Source organism: Apodemus sylvaticus, chromosome 13 (genome assembly GCF_947179515.1).
Source record: "Apodemus sylvaticus chromosome 13, mApoSyl1.1, whole genome shotgun sequence".
Taxonomy (NCBI): Eukaryota; Metazoa; Chordata; class Mammalia; order Rodentia; family Muridae; genus Apodemus; species Apodemus sylvaticus.
Window position 1 is genome coordinate 77335002 of NC_067484.1, and position 21323 is coordinate 77356324.

General features: G+C 36.9%; 1 pseudogene; it reads left to right on the forward strand.

Moving 5' to 3' along the window:
- The first annotated feature begins 20581 nt into the window (after positions 1–20581).
- LOC127663669 (39S ribosomal protein L30, mitochondrial-like) lies at positions 20582–21041 on the forward strand (annotated as a pseudogene).
- Positions 21042–21323: the final 282 nt, after the last annotated feature.

Consider the following 21323-nt stretch of genomic DNA (forward strand, 5'->3'; position numbering starts at 1 on the left):
ATAAAAATAAGCATAATATCTTAAATACCAAACACAGGTATTTTAAAACTGACTAGAACACACAGTACCAAACAAAATTGTTGAGGAAGCAACTTGTATAAGATAAAAGACAGTGCCCGTTCCTACTAACTCAGTGTTCAGACACCATTTGAATGGGGTGAAAGCAAAGTTTCCATAAATAATTGAATGAACATGAATATCTTAGACATCACAATGTACAGATACAATTTCAGAATTAGTTTTGGAGATTCTATAATTCGTTTGGGATAAAACAAATTAAAAGTTTGTCTTCTATCTCAAAAGGGCTCTATCATCAAGAAACATAATCATAATATATATTTGCTTGCTGAGCTAAGCTACAAGTCCACAGTCATCAGAGATTTTGTGTAGAAATAATTGGCATAGTAGAAAAGAAGTATGCATATTCAAAGATTTATGTGATGTGTAAAAAGTTAATTTTGTACCCCTTTATTTTTTTTAAGTGAGACTACACCTTTCATTCCATCATTTGGGAGTCAGAAGCAAGTAAAACTTAAGCTGAGTGTGTTCTACCTAAGGAGTTCCAACTTAGCCAGAGATAGCAGGTGAGACTCTCTCTCTCTCTCTCTCTCTCTCTCTCACACACACACACACACACACACACACACACACATACACACACACACACACATACACACACACACACATACACAGGCACACAGGCACATGCATGCACATGCACATACACATGCATGTGCACGCACACACACACAGACAGACAGACAGACAGACAAACAGAAGATAGAGTTTTGATATATCAGTCAATGGCTACTTATAGATAAAGATCCAGTTCTCTTTAAGAATAAGCTTCCAATGCAAAGTTGCCAGCCCCTAAATACATGCACACATGAATAATACATTGAATATAGTAGGATCTAAGTATGCATATATAAAACAACACTAATTATATTATGCACAGGTTATAAATTTGAGAACTAGGTTATGGTATGAGTTGAAGACAGAGATGATGGGTTCTGAATGAGGGAAAAATAATGGTATATGCTTTTATGAATATCTCAAATGTTAGGATAACAATACTCAATTTCACAGTCATAAAAGATTTATTCAAGCAGTAGACTCACCTATGTTATATGCAAAGAAGTGAAAAGAAAAAGAATTCTTGGTGAGGATAAAGTACTTGTTTGTTAGGATGGAGCCTTTGAACACTTGATGATGTGATTTGTTATAATCATATTGGAAATCAGTACTTCAAACAACTAAAAATATGCCTCAGGAATCTTTCATTTGAGTATATATGTGAGCAAATTTAATCTTTCTTTTAGGTATATATGTATAGGAAATTAATCCAAATCTTACTTCTTGATATATATCCAAAAAGAATAAACTGACATACCTGTACATTATTCAAAGTAGTCCATATACATAATCACCCATAATGTACTGAAAATCAGTATGTAAAGTATAAATTATATCACACACATAGACACATGCATATATGTATATGTGTATATGTATATATACATATGCTAGACACAGAGGCTGTTATTCATCAATATTTTTATTCATTAATTTGCTCATATTTTTGCTATATCCTGCTTGCTAAAAGTCTAACTTAGGTATTTTCCTCCATTGATATTCACATTATTTCTTAACATAGGGTCTCCTACTGAACCTAAGCCTACCAGTTGCCAGTCTTGATCTCTGTCTTGGCTTCCATATGTCTTTGTCCCTCTAGCCATAGATTTACAGATGGGTATCACTAAGATTGATCCACCTCCCTAGCTCATAAATACTTGTCCTTTTTATTTGACAGTTATACCACAAAACAACAGTGAACATCATCAAGTAAAAGAAATCTCCAGGGAGACATGAGCTTCTATCTCTTGTGGACCATTGCTTTATGTACTACATTGAAGGTAATTTTTGTATACATATTTTTGCAATTAAAACGGGGGAAATAAACATAAATAAAAGTAAGTTATATTCTTCTAATATGGTGCATGGTGTTTTCACTATATAAATCTAGTCTGTGAGATAATTTCGACATATTATGACTTCTGAGACTTCACGAACCATCTCTCCAGTGTGAGTATATGCTACCTGGTATAGGGCACTCTTTCCATCTGGTTTTATTTTCACACATAATCTCCTCCCACACTGAAGATATTTAAGCATTTCCCACAAGGAATAAACACACTGTGTTTATTTTAGAATATAAAAGGAAACATGTAAATTACATACTCTTTATTTAGTAAAATATAGCAGTTTTCCCATATAACAGAAAGGGTATTCAAGTAATCCAAATCATGATTTGTTATACTCTTTCCACTAATGACCTTTTTGCTAAGAAATTTTTATACTATTTTTGACTAATAATATACATATACAAATCAACCACTGAGAATAATATTGATATACATTCTATAATATATGCATACAATTATATATAATACATATATAATATGTAATATATTACAATTAATTATAAATAAAAGTTAATGTGACTAACAAAGGATTTATCTGCTTATTTTTATAACAAATTAAGTCTTCATTCTGTGTTTGGTGTGGAGAATCTTCAGTGCTCATCAATGTTGACCTAGCTTTTGTTTGTATACTTGTCAATACTGAGAATATCACTTCATGAAACATATTGCAAAATGGCAGAAATATATTTTGGGGCCATTTTAGAAATGACCAATGATTTTTGTATAATGGAAATGAGGTGAGAAATTCTATCAGGAGCTCTACAGTAATACGTTATGGTGCAGGAAGGTCCCAATTACACTAATTTGATGCATATGTGCTATAGAATGATGCTTAAAAATGCATTAAAATTTTGTTTTCTATGATAAAGCCATTATGTTTTTATAAGAAACAAAATTTTTATGTTTCACAGAAACATCAATATCCTTAACAGGATAATCTTGAAGCTCAGCAGAAATTATATGGAGCACTCGTTCGTATTGTGTGTTACAATGGAGAAGTGCATATATCTTGTACTCTGACCTGAGGCCACAGGGAAGTTGAATGATTCACACAGCTGAACACTACCAGAAACACCACTGATCTGTTATGCAAAAGAACTGTAATTAAATTTTGGACATTGAACATTGAAAATCCCTTTATTTTAATTCATTTGTCTTTGAGGTTGCATTTCAATCATGAGATAAATGCACACACAAGGCAATCTCTTCTCTCTGATATTAATAAATAAATCTGATGTCCTGGGAAAGATAACAACTTTCATTTGCCATAAATATAAATGGAAACAAAATTTCAAACAATTTAAAAAATATAAAGATTAATGATATACCAGGCTAAAATTATAAACATTTTGACATCTCTACTTTGAAAATTTTGGTAAGTAAATACCACTACCTTTAAAGGGCAGAAGATTATCAACACCTTGTGTGAACCATTATCTGTCCACTAGTTATGAATGGATTTTAAATGAGGTGTGGACTTCACATGGTTTAAAAATGTCTACAACAGTAATCAGAATTTTCAACTTTCTCTGAATAGTACATTGCCTGAAATTACTTCTGACATACATGACTTCAATTCATTTTCTGAGTGCCATTGTCTTTGTAATGACATGTTGTTTGTTTCCTACTGTGTATAGACACTTGATGGGTTCAATTCTTGCTAATATAATAATCAAACATATTCTTGCCCAGGCCTGAACTCTGTTCTTTTCTAGTGTTACTTGTAAGTGACTAGAATCTCAGGCTACCAGACAATGATGGCTTTAAGTCATTAGTTAGCACACTGTCCTCACAAAGCCAATGACTTTATGTCTTACAGAGTCAATGTTCTGATACTTCTCTGCACAAGTCAATGCTGTGCACAGGACAGAATCTCATCCAACAGTAATTGGACTTTTATGATTCTGTTTGTGATTTGTTATGATAATTTCAAATTGTAATTAATACTGAAAGACTGCTGGAATCAGAAATCTATGACAAACTGCACTCAAGGATGAAATCCTTTTATACACCACCAAATTAAATGTCACGCAGAATGTCCATGAATGTTAAAAACAAAGCTCACATGCAGTTATCTGTCACACCACACTAAAAGTGAGTATTCATACAAACTTAGATTCAACTTGAACCAAATCTTCAGTGGTTGAGACCATCACAGAATGTGTAGGAAGATATATGCAGGCATTGTTATATTTACAGAAGTTTATTAATATACAGTGAATATACCCAGAGGATTCCCCAGCAGGTAATAAGGATACATGCTCCACTATGTTCAAAACAGCCATATTTATAATAGCCAGAAGCTGGAAAGAACCCAGATGTCCCTCAATGTTGGAATGCATACAAAAAATGTGGTATATATATACACAATGGAGTACTATTCAGCCAATAGAAACAATGAATTCATGAAATTCTTAGACAAATGGATGGAGCTAGAGAACATCATACTAAGTGAGGCAACCTAGTCTCAAAAGATTAATCATGGTATGCACTAACTAATAAGTGGATATTAGCCTAGAAAATTGGAATACCCAAAACATAATCCACACATCAAAGGATGTACAAGAAGAACAGAGGAGTGGCCTGGTTCTAGAAAGACTCAGTGCAGCAGTATAGGGCAAAACCAGAACAGGGAAGTGGGAAGGGGTGGATGGGAGAACAGGGGGAGGGAAGAGGGCTTATGGGACTTTCGGGGAGTGGGGGGGCCAGAAAAGGGGAAATCATTTGAAATGTAAATAAAAATATATCAAATACAAAAATATTTAAAAAAAAGAAAAGAAAAACAAAAACTTAAAAAATTTAAGAAAATGCCAAAAAAAATATAGTGTTTTATATAAATATATAACATACGTATTGTTGGGATTGTAAGGCAGCGACGGAGTTGGCTTCAGAACAACCACACCAGGCCAAATAGTTTGATGAAAGGTTTATTGAGAAAGAGAAGAGGGGGAAGAAGGAGAGGGAGGGAGGGGCATTCCCCTTAAATATGGATGGTGACATGGTAACAGGTAAAGGTGGGAGGTGAGCCCAATAGATTCTGGGAATATGGTGGTCATTGCCTTGGCAGCATATGTGTAGGTCGCACTGTTTCTTAGTGATGTCACAATACCTAGGAGTTGGTACAGCTCCTAGTACCAACACATATTATATATTGTATTTTTTACATTATATATCACTTATTAGTATGAATAATCACATTATTCATATCATTAATATTTACTTCCTTAACTCCCACTCAGTTATAAATGTTATCCATAGTTTGCATCCTAGCTGTTTTGTTTTTTTTTTTAAGTGACAGACATACAAAACCCTGCCATAAGGCATTAGGCATTTATGCATTAAAGTACACTACTATGTCAGAGAGTACTCTCCTGTCTTCACACTTTCCCATTTTAATTGTTAACACAAATTATGACATTACTATATTATAATGCTGGATTTTTTAAGTTATATGTTTAAAAACTAATATTGCCTTTAAATGTTATTAATATAATAAATTGAATCATTTGCTCACTGTCAATATGTTATGTGTTGTCAGTCAGCTGCAAGAGAAATATTTGAATTTCCAATGTATGTTAAATTTTATTAAATGTCTCTTCATATCAGTAATGAACATTTGGCCTTTTATGTCCTCAGTCCATAAATTTTTGAGTTGTCTTTTTCCACTAATTTGTTAAGTCCTTCATGTGTTCCAGAGTATAGTCTTTTCATTTAGGATAATTTAAGTATTTTCTTGTTATTTGTTATTCATTAACTTTGTTTATTGTGCCTTTCTCAAGGGAAGTTTAGATTTCATTTTATTTTAATTGAATGTGTTTAAAACTATTCTAAGCTATTAACATAAAATTAATTTTGTCTGTAGGTCAGTTTATATTAAAATATATCACAAAAATTGTGCATAATGTATAATATGTCTATTTTTCTGGGTGTCATTATCTGTTTTGTAATTGTCTTTCAAATGCTAGCTTGCATGTGCAGTTGCATGGCCCTAGACCGTTCCCTGCTGTCCAGCTCTTTCTCACTTCTGACTTCTGTTCATTCTTCTCTCTGCTTCTACCCTGAGTTGCGTTCCCATCTCTTCTAGGACTTCAGGACTAACCTTGTGTAGCCATGTGACTTCCGTGAGTCTTCTGTTCACATCACCCTGTCCTCATGCATAGATTCCTGACATTAAATCTCTCATCTCTCCTTTTTAAAGCCAGATTCATAGAAGAAGACTTCCATCAGCTCTGCTGGGCTCACAAAACTGCATGCAGCTGTAATTACCTGATGGAGTCAAGAGAGTGGCTGGGCAAACACCAGGACTGCCCTCAGTCTTCTCTGTAGCTTCTCTCTTCTATTTCTCGGTCCATGAAAATCCATGTATTTTTTCCTATTGTTGCTATTGTTTCCTTTGGTTAGGTTGCTTGTTTTAAGAAGGTGACAGAAACCCTTAATTACTGCTTCACCTTCTCAGGCTTCTCTGTCATCATATATCAGTTGTGTGTGTGTGTGTGTGTGTGTGTGTGTGTGTGTGTGTGTGTATTGCCTCATATTACAAACTTACAAGATACTAACTAGCATGAAAGACTTTCTTTGAGAGAAAGGATGCACAGACGCAGTTGCATCATGTGCTGTCTATAAATGCACACACCCTACCTGTGAACAAGAAACATCTCTCTTCAAGGTGGGGAATGAGAATTCTAGGCTGACTCAGCCAAACTCTCCTCCCGTCCTGGAGAGAGATGGCGATGTCTTCCTAGCAACCCAAGGTTACATGTTGCCGAAGCTGCCACAGAAGCAAGAATATTGAACCCAGTGTATGTGTGCTCTTATCTTACCTGCTTATTTTCTATTGTGAGTCGAGATGAAATGTGACACCTTTATGTGTTCATACTGGCCTTTTTATTTTTTTTTTCATAATGTTGTCAATCTAAAAAGACAGTGGTAACCAAGATTATAGAATGCAAAAATAAATAAATGTCTTAGGAGTAATGATTCCTCTTATCTACCAACAAGCCTTTTCTGGTGAACGTAAACTTAATTGCAATACATTTCCTTAATGGTTTTGTTAATTGGTTGGTCTGATATGATATCTTTGAAGGGCTGAAATAAGGCATTAGTGCTTGCATCTCCCTAAAAGCTTGTAATGATACAAACATGTGGAAATAATGTTTTTTCAATATTAGGCCCTTTAATGAAAACAGTTATAGTTCAATTTCCTTTGAGTTGAGTTCATTTGTTCAACCATATGAAGGTTTAACAAATAGAATATTACTGACAGACAAGATCTATTTACATAAAACTTCACAACAAACAAGAACGCTTTTCTTAAAATTTCACCTTCCTTTCATCTGCTCTCCTTGGCATGGGAGAAGAGGCTCTAAAATCACAAAACCCTGGTGTGGTGGCTTCCACCTGTAGTGCCAGTCCTTGAGGGTGTGAACCAGGAGGAATGCCTTAAGTGGGGGCATCCTAGGCTGAATGGAGAGCTCCTTGCTTGTGCTACAGAAGGAAGCTGTCTACAACAAACTTACAGAAGGAGAAAGGAAGGAAAGAAGGAAGAGAGAAAGCGAGAAAAGGAGAGAGGAAAGGAAGGGGATGAAGGGATGGGAGGAGGGCCTAAGAGAGGGAACACAGAGAAAATGGGGAAATAGGGAGAAGGAGAGCCGGAGAGGGGGAGGGGAAGTGACAGGAAGAAGAGAAGGGAAAAATGGGGAGAGAAAAGGAAGGAGGGGAAAGCAGCTCTTTCAAACACTTTTTAATCTTCACATGTCGGTGTCATGATCATAAAAAGAGAAAGCTAGGTAAGAATATGTGCTATGGGCTTGTGGGGCAAGGGGGTGCCTCAGTGGGCCCATGCCGACTTCCCCCTGAGGGACAACATTCAGGGCATGGGGAGGGGAGTTAAGAGGGTAGTAGAGGGAGAAAAAAGGCAGAGAGAGGGAGAGAGTAGAGACATAGAGGCTGGCCATGGCCACATGGAGAGAGGGGAAAGGGGAAAGGGGAGAAAGGGGGAGCAAGGGGACAAGAGGCAGGAGAGAGAAGAGCAGGAGAGTAAAAGAGAGAGGAGGGGCCCCTTTTGTAGTGGGCCAGGCCTACCTGGCTGTTGCCAGGTAACTGAGGGGAGGAGCATACATGGCTATTGCCAGGTAACTGTGGGGTAGATCTTAGACAGAATCCTAAGAGTAGGGACATAGCTTTTCAATTACAATGTCTCTTCAGACTCGGACTGTTTATTGAGGGATTAAGCAACACAGGATCCCACCAGCACTTCTTTCTCCCTTCCTGTCCCTTCTCTCCACACTTCACCCAGTCCTTCCCTCTTACTCCTCCTTTTCTCCCTTGCCTCCTCCCTTCCTTTCCTTCCTTCAGGGCAAATAACTGAACCCAGGGCCTGGCACAGGCTGAGCAATTGCTTTGCCTCTGAACTACTTCTCAGTCCTAGTACTCTTTTGCTTCTCACAGTAGCTGAATTACATGCCATCCTTTATGTGTATTTTTTGTACTTCTTTTTTTAATATATTTTAAAATTTTATTGATACGTATTTTTTATTCGATGTATTCTTTATTTACATTTCAAATGATATCCCCTTGCCTGAATTCCCCCTTCCCCATAAGCCCTCTTCCCTCCCCCTGTTCCGCAATCACTCTTTAAAAGAAAGAGATCCAATGGACCTCTGAGAAAAACATTTAATTGTCTGTATTTTCTCATCTAATCAGACTGCAGATGTTGTTTGAATATTCTCCTGCCTAGGCAATCTTTGCCCTGCCTTGAGGAAACCATTCCCAGAGACCATGCATAGCTTGCACAGTTTTATGTCTTGTCCTGTAGCTTGATTCTCATTGTGTTTCAGATTCCTTTTTTCACTCAACAGTAAAATTTTAACTATATATCACATCTGTATAGATTATCCCATTCATTCCTTAATCAAATTAACTTTATTATTCAAGCATATTATTATAATGGTATGCAAATGATGAGTTCTACTTTGACTAGGTATTTGCAAACTTGAGGCATTTTAAAGAGATTTAATCTTCAAAAAGAGAAAATTCAATACCAAAAATGTGTGACAACTGCTATTTTTATTCGATTTATTAATTTATTTATTTTTACCTAGCCATGTCCTCCTGAGTGTCAAGGGATAGATTTAACTCTGGACTCAAGTTGATCACAATTTGTGACTCTTATAGCTTGTTTCCAAGTACTTTTTAAATTGTGAATTATATTCCTATCTTCATGTTGTACTAGAATGCCATCATATAATTTATATTGATTCAACTTTTTCTATATAGACAACTCTTAAATTTTTAGCTAGATGTGATGATAGATTGCCTTCAATCTGAGCACAATCCACCTGTCAGGTGAGGCAGGGAAGTCATATATTTGGGAAGTACCTGGGACATATAAGAAGACTGTTTTAAACCAACAAAAATAGTCTATTTTATTGTATTTATCATAAGACCATTGGCATAACTTACCATGCATTTAGGTTACATAGAAATGCTTCAGTTTCACTATTCTTCTTACTTAAATTATAATTTCTCAGGTCACTGAGTTATGATTTTCTTTTCTCTTTCTCCTGCAAATGAGTATCCCCCATCTTTATGATGATCAGCTCCACATTCTAAGTAAGCAAGCGTTTCTGTCTGCTTTACTATCTGAATGGGTGAGGAAGCTCCCTGAGTCCTTGGCATCACTGCTTTCTGCAGACACTGATTTATTTTGTTTGTTTTTTTTAAGGGGGGCGAATGGCCAACTGAAACATGTGTTTCAAGTCACATGTCCTTGCTTAAATGAATCAACCGAGTTATAAATGTCTTCTTTGAATTTTTCATCAAATATGCTTAATTAGATTGTGGTATAATTTGTGATACAGATAAATATGTTAAATATAATGTTTCGATGCACGGGGAGATATGTTAGTAGAAAATCTGCTCCTAAGCTTCACCTCTCTGACACCTCTGGTTTGAGGCTTGCACCCAAATTTCTGTAAAAAGAAGATAAGAGTGTCAAAATCCTGTTCATCTTAAACATTTTATGACTCTAAAATGTTGTTATTTATAAAAAGAAATGAAGGCCAGGGATATGTTTGCTGGAGCAAGAGAGAGAGGAGGGGGCAAGCAGCCCCTTTATAGTGAGTCTGGCACACCTGCCTGTTGCCAGGTAACTGTGGGACAGAACCTAGACTAAATCCCAACACTATCCATGGCACTCCTTCCTATGAGTGACTTTCTTTCTGTCCTAAAAGTTTAACTGATCAAATCACCTTTCCTTTCTCCTAGTAAAGGGGAAGAAAAGTCATTGCCCTTCCTAAAAGACATGTTCCCTCTAAGTGTTTCTTGCCATTTTGTGCTGTCCTACTGAAATCTACACATTGTCTCCAAAATTTTAATATTGCCTTGACCTAATTCAAATGCAATGGAGCTTCTTACATATGTGTGACCATTCATATTCTGTAGGCATCAGAATATGGGTAAGGAATGAGAAGAGAGTTGTGTAATTCTAATTCTGGATGCCCGCCACCACTGTGGCAGCAGGAAAGTGCTGTCAAGTAGGAAATAATTCTGTCCTTTAGACCAGAACAGAAATGCCTTATTGAGTACACTCAGGAGAACAGGAGTCAGGGCAGTAACTAGAGCATTAAGGAGAGCAGAGGGCAAACCAGCTGCAGGGGCTGATTTAGTTACTTTTGGCTTGCAGTGACAAGCTACCAGAAGAAGGGAAATTATGGTAGAAAGGCTTGGTTTTGGCTAAGACTCCAGGAAGTTATCGCTTATAATGGTGGCAAAGGCATGACACCAGGGAGAATTAACAGGAGCTGCAAGCTGGGTGAGCATATCTCATCAGCACACAGGAAGCAGGGAGACTGAATTAAAAAAAAAATGGGACAAGGCTATCAACTCCCAAGTCCTTCCTGAATCACATATTTCCTCCAGCAATGCTGCGCCACCTAAACATTCCAGGACGTTTTGAAAAAGCACTAACACCTGGGACGCCTGGGGAGCAAGTGTCTAATATATGAGTCTAAGGCAAATATTTCCCATTCAAATCACCACAATGGCATTCCTCATTTGGATGAAATCCATGCATAATTGCTATGGCTTTCATGAGTGCAGAAGTGCAGGTTCCTTTCATGTACATGTTCATGAAAGAGGACTGATTCGCTGGTGTCGGTAAGAGCCATTGTACATTCATTTTCCCATTGTACAGTCTCTGTCTTGAAAATGTAGTGTAAATGAAAACAGTCCAACTTGATCAAGTTCAGTCCTGGTCAAGGGGTTAGAGTGCTGAGCCTATGGAGCAAGGCAACAGCGTCCCTAATGGAGTAGTTTAGGATTCAGTGCTTGTGAAGATTACTGACAAGAAGGACTCCATGTTCAAATTTCTGATTGAGCTTCCCCTTTCCTCCACATGTTTTCCCCATACTTGGTAGCCTCCCTCATTCTGTGTTAATTGGTAACAGTAAATTCATCATTTTATGACTGGAAGATTGTGGTATGCGTTTTGTGGTCCATCTTTGGTTTTGCATTGTCTAAAACTTTTTTCCCTCTCAGGCATCACTGCTACAGACCAAGTTTGAAAGATGGAACAGAGTCCAGAGCAAGTGAGATTCTACAGGATCCTGGTCCATCTAGGAGTGAGTGCCAGGGCTGAGAGTGTCAAGGGAATGGGGAGAAAACATGCTCTGAAGATCTTCAATGAAACACCTCTCTGGGCTTTAGCTTGTGCATATATGTTTATTCATGTTGGGTGTGTATGCATTCAAATTATCCAGGGTGCACCAGGGTTGTATGTAGATGTTGGAGAGTGGGAAGGAGTTTCTAGGATAAATGAAAATCATTAGCAATAGTTTAAAGTTCAATAGATGCCTCCTTTGCGTGGAGAAGAACTTGAAGAATGACCAGTACTTGCTTCAAGGGAGAAAGGAAGGTGAACCTGTAGTCTCACCAATGCCATGTGACAGTCAGCAGGTAGCACGCAGTGAGTATGGGTACTGAGATCACTAGACAAGGTCAGAGAAGGAGAAGCCCTGATTCTTCCCCTTTTACTCTGAGCATGGAAGGCTATCTGGACAATGGTAAACTTGTACCTTAACCAGCAGGGCCCAACAGAAGAGTAAAGGCTTATCTTTAATTTACATGACTTTAAAGCCATATGAATAGAAAGTAATAAGTTTGATTAACTTTGGGGAGAAATCTTGGCTCCAAACCCAACACATGCCCAAGCTTGTCTTTGTTGTGTTTTCCAAACTAGAAAATAGAAATCAGCCTTCTAACCAAAATGTATTTGACAGGTATTGTTCCAAGCAGACTGTCAAAAAATAAACCAAATACAGAAATAATAACATAGAACTCTAGCCCACATTGTTTACTACAGAATTCAGTGAAAATATAAATATATCTCGAATAACTCCTTTATTTTTCTGACCTCTTTCTTTCTTTCTTCCTTCTTTCTTTCTTTCTTTCTTTCTTTCTTTCTTTCTTTCTTTCTTTTGAGAGCTAGTCTGGACTAATTTCAGAGCTCTCAAGACTCAATGCTAATAGGTTCTGCTTTACCTGTGACTACTGATATAGAAGCAGGATTACAATTCACCAGTGTTACATGGTGGGTTCTTACACTAAAGGCTATCATTGACAAAAAGGTGCATTTAGCAAAAGAATACACTCTGCAGTAGACTTAAACAATCCTTAAGCACATTTTCATAGTAACCACACTGGCTTTGAAGGAATACTTGAGTCCAAGAGCACCAAAAGCAAGAGCCATGAATTCATGGCATCAGACAGAGTCCACAGGTCAGTTTAGAATAAAGCTGTGAAGAATTCCTAGAAACAAGCATTGGCTGAGAGAATGAGTAACTGATTAGAGCTTCAATGACATGTAGATGCAAGGACTTTACATGTCCAGAACCAAACTATGTAGGGAAAACTTGAGTCTCATAGTAGCTATTTGTGAATGTGTATGAACTAACTTTGTGTGTGAGTGTGTGTGTGTGTGTGTGTGTGTGTAGGTATTTCCTTTCAAATGTATGAACAGTACAAGCGAACAAACAGTTACGGATGCTGTCAGTTAGCATCTGAGGTCAGTAGGAGAGCATTCCCCATTTTGCTGTAAACTACATCCCACCCCACCCCCAGTACCCATCAATGCACTTGAAATTCCTTAGGGCTTTTTTTGTTCTGGTCCTATTGAAAGTTCAGGAAATTGCTACCACATTGCAACTTTCCTATTTGAAAACACAAGAATCCCTGTTCTCAGGCCACAGTCACTCACATGAGAGCTGTTTGTTCCATCCACTAAGATAACTGCTTACGTGTCTCATAACAGCTGTATTGGTTATGGTGATACAGGATGAAGTTTTCAGGATCACATATGCAGCAACATCATCTTTCAGCACATTGCATTGCACAACAATGGGCCACTTACCTGGAGTATCATATTTAGTAGTGTGTCAGGAAGATAGGCATTGAGTTTAAGCACATGAAATAAGCAAGTGGCTGAGGAAGAACAGAAGCCCTCCAAACCAGGGCCATGCACCAAACAAGACTATGTGTGAGAACAAGAACAAAATATTTCAGGAAGCCAGCCACTACATGAACAACCCACAAAGATCACACCTGTCATGGCTGCAGAATTAAGGATTGTACTCCTTTCGAGCTTACAAGTCTTTACACACTCAACAATATCTTTCTTTTTTCTTAATAAACTCTAGTTATACCACTCTCCTTGTACCTCTGGTTTAATTATTTGCTATGACCTGGAAATCTCAGCAGGTGCTTTCTGAACTTGGATCTAATTGCAGGTATGAAGCTGCCACAGAGCCTGGCTGATGTCATGGATTCTGGCAAAGCTTCCCAGTGAGGCTGATGATGGAGACTTGAAGACCCACTTGTTTCCTTGATACTCATTGCAGGTGACTGTCACATGAAATGTTATCTGAAACTTCTAAAACCTGGTGTTTGGAAGCTGTTCTAAAATGACTTTGCCTAGTTATTGCATAGAAAGAATGGATTCCATGTGATCCTCCTGTACTTTCAAGGTTAAAAGTCCACTTTGAGAAAAAAGTTCAACTCTTTTCTATTATGGGAAGAGCATTACTTTCCATGAAAACCACCAGGAGCTTTAAGCAGAACTCATCTAAAGCTGTTTCTACCTATCATGCCCCTCCAAGCAATGGTGCAATGAGAAAAATCAATGAAGTACGTTATCCAGCATTATCTAGGTCAAAATCATATATTAAAACCCCAGGTACTCTGTAGAATACAACTTAATAAGCAACATTCAAGTATATTGAAACTTTTCCAGCTGAGACTCAGATGTAAATATAGCACCATGTTCACTTGAGAAAGATGTAAATATTAGTTATGACATAAACCTTAATCCTAGATTTGCATCTTTGACTGATGTGGGATTGGAATGTGGGCAGAGTCATTGTGTTGGCATTCTGAAACAAAAAGGTAAAGCTTGCCTGGCATTAAAATGCTAACTTTCAAAAGACAACAGAAGTCAGAAGCCTGGTGTGGGATACAGAAAAATTAATCTTAAAAGAGCTCTTCTTGCAATGCTGGGAGGCTGGGAGCATCTCTTGCTAGCCTTTGAGTCCACAAGGAGCCTGTGGTCTTTGGCCTTGTCTTTGTTTATGATCTCTAGTTGTTTTCCACTAGAATGGGTCTTTAAGTTGCTCTTGTTCCACTCACTAGTCCTTGGAGTTTAAAAGCTCTTCAAATGCCACAAGTCCCCCCTACACCATCTCCCAGCTTCCCCATGGAACGGGTAAGTGACAAGAAGCTTGGAAATACAGATGGCATAATTACATATTTTGTAGTTGATTAATCAGTACAAAACATTAATCACATTTTGTATAACAATACATAATCAAATTCTTTATAGTTGAAATTAAGTTTCTTTTTGATAGAGAATGCATTCCTCTAGGGTACTGATGGTGTTTTCAGCATCTGTTAGGATCCCATTCCACATCTGCATTTGACTTTCATCTGCTCTAGGGCTTAGTAAAATGTAGCTTAAAGGTTGCTTTATGTCTCTGCATGTACTTGTTAATAGAGGAATTTGTTGAGAGAGAAATAGATACTCCACAAGTTAGATACTCCATATCTATATTTTCCAGATCATAACTGGTTTATTTAATGAAAACAATTAGATTTTACTTTACTAAAGAGTTAACCCACTGAAATCAAAGAAAAATTAGACATTAAACATTCACTTTTTCTTCAGAGTGATTGAAATAAATACTTTATCCTGCAAATACATTTGTATAACTTTAAACCAAAATTCTAATTTTGTATAATACATAAATCTTTTATAGTAAAAATGTCCAATTTCTTGAATACTTTAAAATATTTATGCATAGATAAGTAAACTTAGAGAACATATATAATTGTATTTACAGTTACTTAAATAATAATTAAAATGTATGTTAAATCTTATACAAACTTTATGTTACCATATTCTGTTATTATGGATCAGAGGCATGGTAATTTTTAGTTTTCAAATCACGTAACTGTTAGGTATTAACTGTTAGATATGTTCTAATTTACATGTATTTTGTTACAATGTTTCTGGACAGAATTAAAAAACAGTTATGTATACACTCCGCTCGAGTTGGTAACAATACTTTAATATTAGAAACATGCAAAACTGTAAATTAGTGGATTTTTCAAAGCAGCATGGGAATAATGATGTCGATGTTTAATATCTCCATGTGTGTTTTAACAATTGCACCATAGGTGCATAGCTGGCCATTTGAACTCAAACAGAAATGTACATGATACTCATACATGTTTATATTTTACAAACATGGAAACATGTTCACATATGTGCATCCCATGTGGCATAAATACATATATTCAAATAGCCCAGATATTATAGCTTAAATTGTGATTGCATCATTGAGCTGAGTATAAGGAGGCAGGTCAGTATAATGAGACTACTGAATAGACAGGAGAAGCACTCTTGAGGGCTTGAGAGAAGTGACATGGGGGTCCATGAATTGTTTACACAAAAAGTGAAAAAACCTGACCCATTTGTTTCTCAATGGCTCCTGTGATTGGGGGGGTGGGCATTACTTTTTTAATAGAATATTTGTATACTTTGCCGTTAGTGATATTCGCATCTAATTTTATGTAAACACACCTAACTTGTGTGAGTCCTCTTTGCCATGTGCTGCCTCTTAGGTGGTTTGTGCTCCATAATCCTTTCATCCTGAAGATCTGTGTGTTGTACAACTGATTTCCTTACAGAAGGCCGCTGGAAAATGTGGCACACCCACTTACCTGTTGCAGGCAGTCTCCCAGCAGCCTGCAGCCTGTTTGATGATGAATGACACGGGTACCAAGCTTCCCCCTTATTTCCCATTCAGTGAGTACCAGTCTGCATAAGAAAGGTAAGCAGTATAAACTTGATAAGCCGGCCCTTTGAACAAAGACTGTGTTAGTCTGAGTTAGGCACTAGGATGTGACCAGCCCCATGAAAAAACATTAAGGCTCTGAAAAGTGGTATACAAATAAAATGATTGATGCCCTGTCAATAGGGACTCCAGGAAGAGGATCAAACAGAGCAGTTTCTTTTGAAGTATGGATGGAGGTATGGGCAAAGGTGTTATATTTTACTTTTCTATCTATCGTAAACCCCAAAGCCTTATTCCAACAAGAATGGCATCTGGTATCTGAACACAGCAGAACACTATTTCTTAGCAGTAGACACATTCCAAGGACAAACACAAAAGCTGGATTTGTGAAAATCTATTCATGAGGCATTTATTGTAAATTTTTCCATCACTGGGATGGTGTGTGCTGGAAGGCTTATAGATTTTCCAACTTGTCTCTTTTTGCCTTCCTTTTTCAAAGACTTTTGAACTTTCCTTTTAAATAGTCAGATTATCCATCCTAAGGACATTTGGATTGAAAAATATTATGATAATTTAGCAAATTGCTAGATATAAATGAATGTATGCAATAAATTGTATTACTTTAGAGTATGTATAATTGGAAAATGTAAAAATAAATTAATATATTATGAAGCGCCTAAAAGTTGAACATTAATCTTTTGAAATATAAAATCTGCAAATATCTTATGGACAAATGTGTAAATCATACATGAGAAATATATTTGATGAAATGAATTCATAGCTTCTATACATAACAGAAGGCAATGTTAAAATAGGCAACATCCACAGAACACTCACAGGTTCAGTAACAAAATCCCAAAACTTATATTTTAAATTAGGTGAACAAAGTTCAATCCCTAATAATAAGTTCTAAGTGAAAAAAATCATAATACTATCAGATATAAGGAGGAAACATTAAAGAGCCAGACATAGTCACTTTTCCAGAGATGTACCTTAGTGACCAGATAAGCTCCTGGATGCTGGAGAAGGGGGAATATAATGTAAAAGGTTGGCAAGGGCAATCACTTTTTTATACTATAAAAACTTTTTTGAATCTCTACCTCATATTATTGCTTGCTTAAATTTTCTTAAAATCTCAGACTTCAAGATTATAAAGAAAAATAATCTAGAAAAGCTTTGAAAGACTTTGGGAACCATGGCATAAAAATTAATCTCATAAATGTAGCTAGACAAATGTCAGCCAAACATATAGAACTACCATTCTGGAGAAGACTGTTTTGTTAGCATGCACATGGTCAGGAGCCACTCTTTTTTTTTTTTTTTTTTTTTTTTGAACTGTGCATTTTTTTTTAATTTTTTATTCGATATAATTTATTTACATTTCAAATGATTTCCCTTTTCTAGCCCCCCCACTCCCCGAAAGTCTCGTAAGCCCCCTTCTCTTCCCCTGTCCTCCCACCCACCCCTTCCCACTTCCCCGTTCTGGTTTTGCCGAATACTGTTTCACTGAGTCTTTCCAGAACCAGGGGCCACTCCTCCTTTCTTCTTGTACCTCATTTGATGTGTGGATTATGTTTTGGGTATTCCAGTTTTCTAGGTTAATATCCACTTATTAGTGAGTGCATACCATGATTCACCTTTTGAGTTTGGGTTACCTCACTTAGTATGATATTCTCTAGCTCCATCCATTTGCCTAAGAATTTCATGAATTCATTGTTTCTAATGGCTGAATAGTACTCCATTGTGTAGATATACCACATTTTTTGCATCCACTCTTCTGTTGAGGGATACCTGGGTTCTTTCCAGCATCTGGCAATTATAAATAGGGCTGCTATGAACATAGTAGAGCATGTATCCTTATTACATGGTGGGGAGTCTTCTGGGTATATGCCCAGGAGTGGTATAGCAGGATCTTCTGGAAGTGAGGTGCCCAGTTTTCGGAGGAACCGCCAGACTGATTTCCAAAGTGGTTGTACCAATTTGCAACCCCACCAGCAGTGGAGAAATGTTCCTCTTTCTCCACACCCTCTCCAACACCTGCTGTCCAGGAGCCACTCTTAAGTACCACAGAAACACATGAACAAAAACTATAAGGGACCATTGCATGAGAATATATGAAATTGGAAAAAGATCTTTATTCAAGAATTTTGTTCAGCAAACAAAGAAAGATGCCACCCAAATTTGAATAAAAATAGTGCCTTTTTTAAAAATGAAACCCATAATAAATAAACATAACTATATGTTTATATAGCCCTAGCAAGTATGACTATTATCACAGAGTCCTTGACAAATAATTTTGCATATTTTTTATTATGAGGTGACATCTTTTATACCTGAGACCAAGTCCTTTCATTTTTACCTATGAATTTCCAAAAAAAAAAAAAAGAAGTCCTCACCTATGTACAAGTTCACATAAGGACACATTCAAGAATTTTCATACCAGTAGCATTTATATCACCAACGGCAATATATAATCATTGAGACCTAGCATTTGTCTTTAAAGAGAAATGATAAAAACATTGCCTTACATGCATCAGATTTAAATTTCTAAAACAATGAAAGTAAATGAACCAGAGCTGCAAGGTAATCTCATCAAGACAGAGCATTCCCACCCATGTCTCTGGCTATTACTGTACAAATCTAAGTGTTCATTCATCTATCATGAATATCATGTGTTTATCTCTTTGTGTACATGGATTACTTTATCTTGTGTAAAGGAGCTTAAATTTGAAAGCATCCATGGTCTATAGCTATAACGTGACAAAGTCAAAGCAGTTTCTTGTTGACCAATGTTATCCTCAATTTAGTGAGGTTCTCCATAGTTACCCTGGACTCAGCCTCCATTTTCTTCTGCTGCTCCTAGGAACTCAGAGCACACTCTTTCATAATTGTGAATCAGCACTATTGCTAAAGAGAAGATCTAAAGCCACATTACTTCTGTTTCCTCATGCTAACCTTGTCTTCAATAAATACCAACTTTTAATAAAAGTCTTATGGATGTCAGATTGGCTGCTTGACCCTCTGCCAAAATATTTCAGTTTTATCAAATTCTTGAAGTCCTCTCTTAAAGAAGAAATACAAACTGTTTCCCATTTTATAAATTCAAAAGAAATGAAAAAAGAAAATATTTGTCAAGCCTTCCAACAGATATTTCTAGCTATCACTATTCATTCACATAGTCAGACATTTATTCACTCAATGGTACACACCAGAGAGGTGAACTCAAAAGTAGGACATGTGGATAAAAACCCATGAGTGAAGTTTGACAGAGCTTGTCATGACTTAAGGATGAAAGATAGTCATACTAACTTAAGTGCAAATTTTAAAAGTATAGCAGCAAACAGGGCATTCTTATTCCTGAACGGGCAGTAAGCATATTGTTTGCTATGTAAGATTAAGGCAGGTGGCAAAAATGACCATATCTATCACAAGGCATTCACAAACAAACTCTGAACTAGAAAAATATTCATAAAACATATAGTGAAATGTATCTGACTTGGCTAAAAATCAGAACATGAAATCCTTACAGCTAGGTCTTCAACATCGTGGAGAATCCTGTAACATGAATGGCTCTACTGAGATGGACTGACATGATCAAAGATAAGATTTTGTTCTTTGCCATTGAATAGTCATATATACATGTGTCTGTGTATATATATATGTACATATATATATGGTCCAGACAAGGATAATACATATACATATAAAGATGCGCTCCATCATAAGTGTCCAATGAAGGTAGTGAGAGGCCCCTGGTTTAGGCAGCAGATCTGCAGGGATTCACCCCCAGAGGATGTATAACTTATTATTTTGTTAAATAGTTAACAAAAATCAGGATGCTAGTTTCTGGACCCAGAAATTGTATTATCTGTATATTCTAAACTAAGATTGTGTAGTGTTTTCCTTCACATGATAGGTGACTCAACTGAGTCCCAGAGAAAGGCAGGGCACCCCAGCCAGTCACGGGAATTTGGAGGCATAGAATATGCATGGCAACAGTCTGCCATGGGCACTTGGTGAGCCTGGTGGCAAAATTTTGTAGTTCTGAGTCAGAGAATCTGTGTGGCTGAGAACAAGTAGGCCTGTCCCTTGGTGCCAAGTCGACAGTAGTATGAATTGCCTTATTTTTTAATATTTCACACAGTATATACATATAGTTCTGCTTCTTTCAGATGCAGGGATATTTAGACTGGACATAGCAGTTGTGTGCTACCTCTAAGAGAAAAAAATACTACACTTATTGCTTGGGATATGTGCTTAGTATTTTAGAGGCCTCCAGGCAGATTGCAGACTGTGTGTGAATGAAGGTGTAAAATCTATCCTTGATACAGATTATATTCTTCACAAATTTACCAGATCAAGAATCCCAGATAAAGTGTTACACGCTAGACCTAAAGATCATGAAAAAAAAGTTTGAGACCTCCAGAACCCTCATAAACTGCACACTGTTACAAAAATAACAAGTACAGAAGGTGTCCACACTATGGAAAAGATACAATGAAGAGGCTCATACTACAGAAGACACACAGCCAGAAAATTCACAAAAATCCCATTAGTCAATGCAAAGCTGAAACTTGATACATCTAGCTCCTGAAGCTGCCACAGGGACTTCCCATAGAAGAGACCGTTTCCAGCCTGTGCCTCAAGAGTACTAGGGATTTGGTCCTGCAGTGGTATGTGGAAGCCTGTGGAACCAAAAGCAAAGTCCTGATGCCACACAACTTGAGAATACAGATACAGTTACTGAGGAAACCATTCTCATTAAAGTGTAGGTTAACTATATATATAATATATATATATATATTTCAATTTTTCTGTCAAATACATAATTGACACTTCTGCTCAGATGTTTCATAGGTATTTTGAATTCAGTCTACCCCATCTGAATTACTAGTTATCCTTTATTCCAAGACTCTGACATTCCTATCACTCCACACAGTAACCCATCATTCAGTGACATGAGATTCTAAATCAGGCACAATCCCAAATCCCT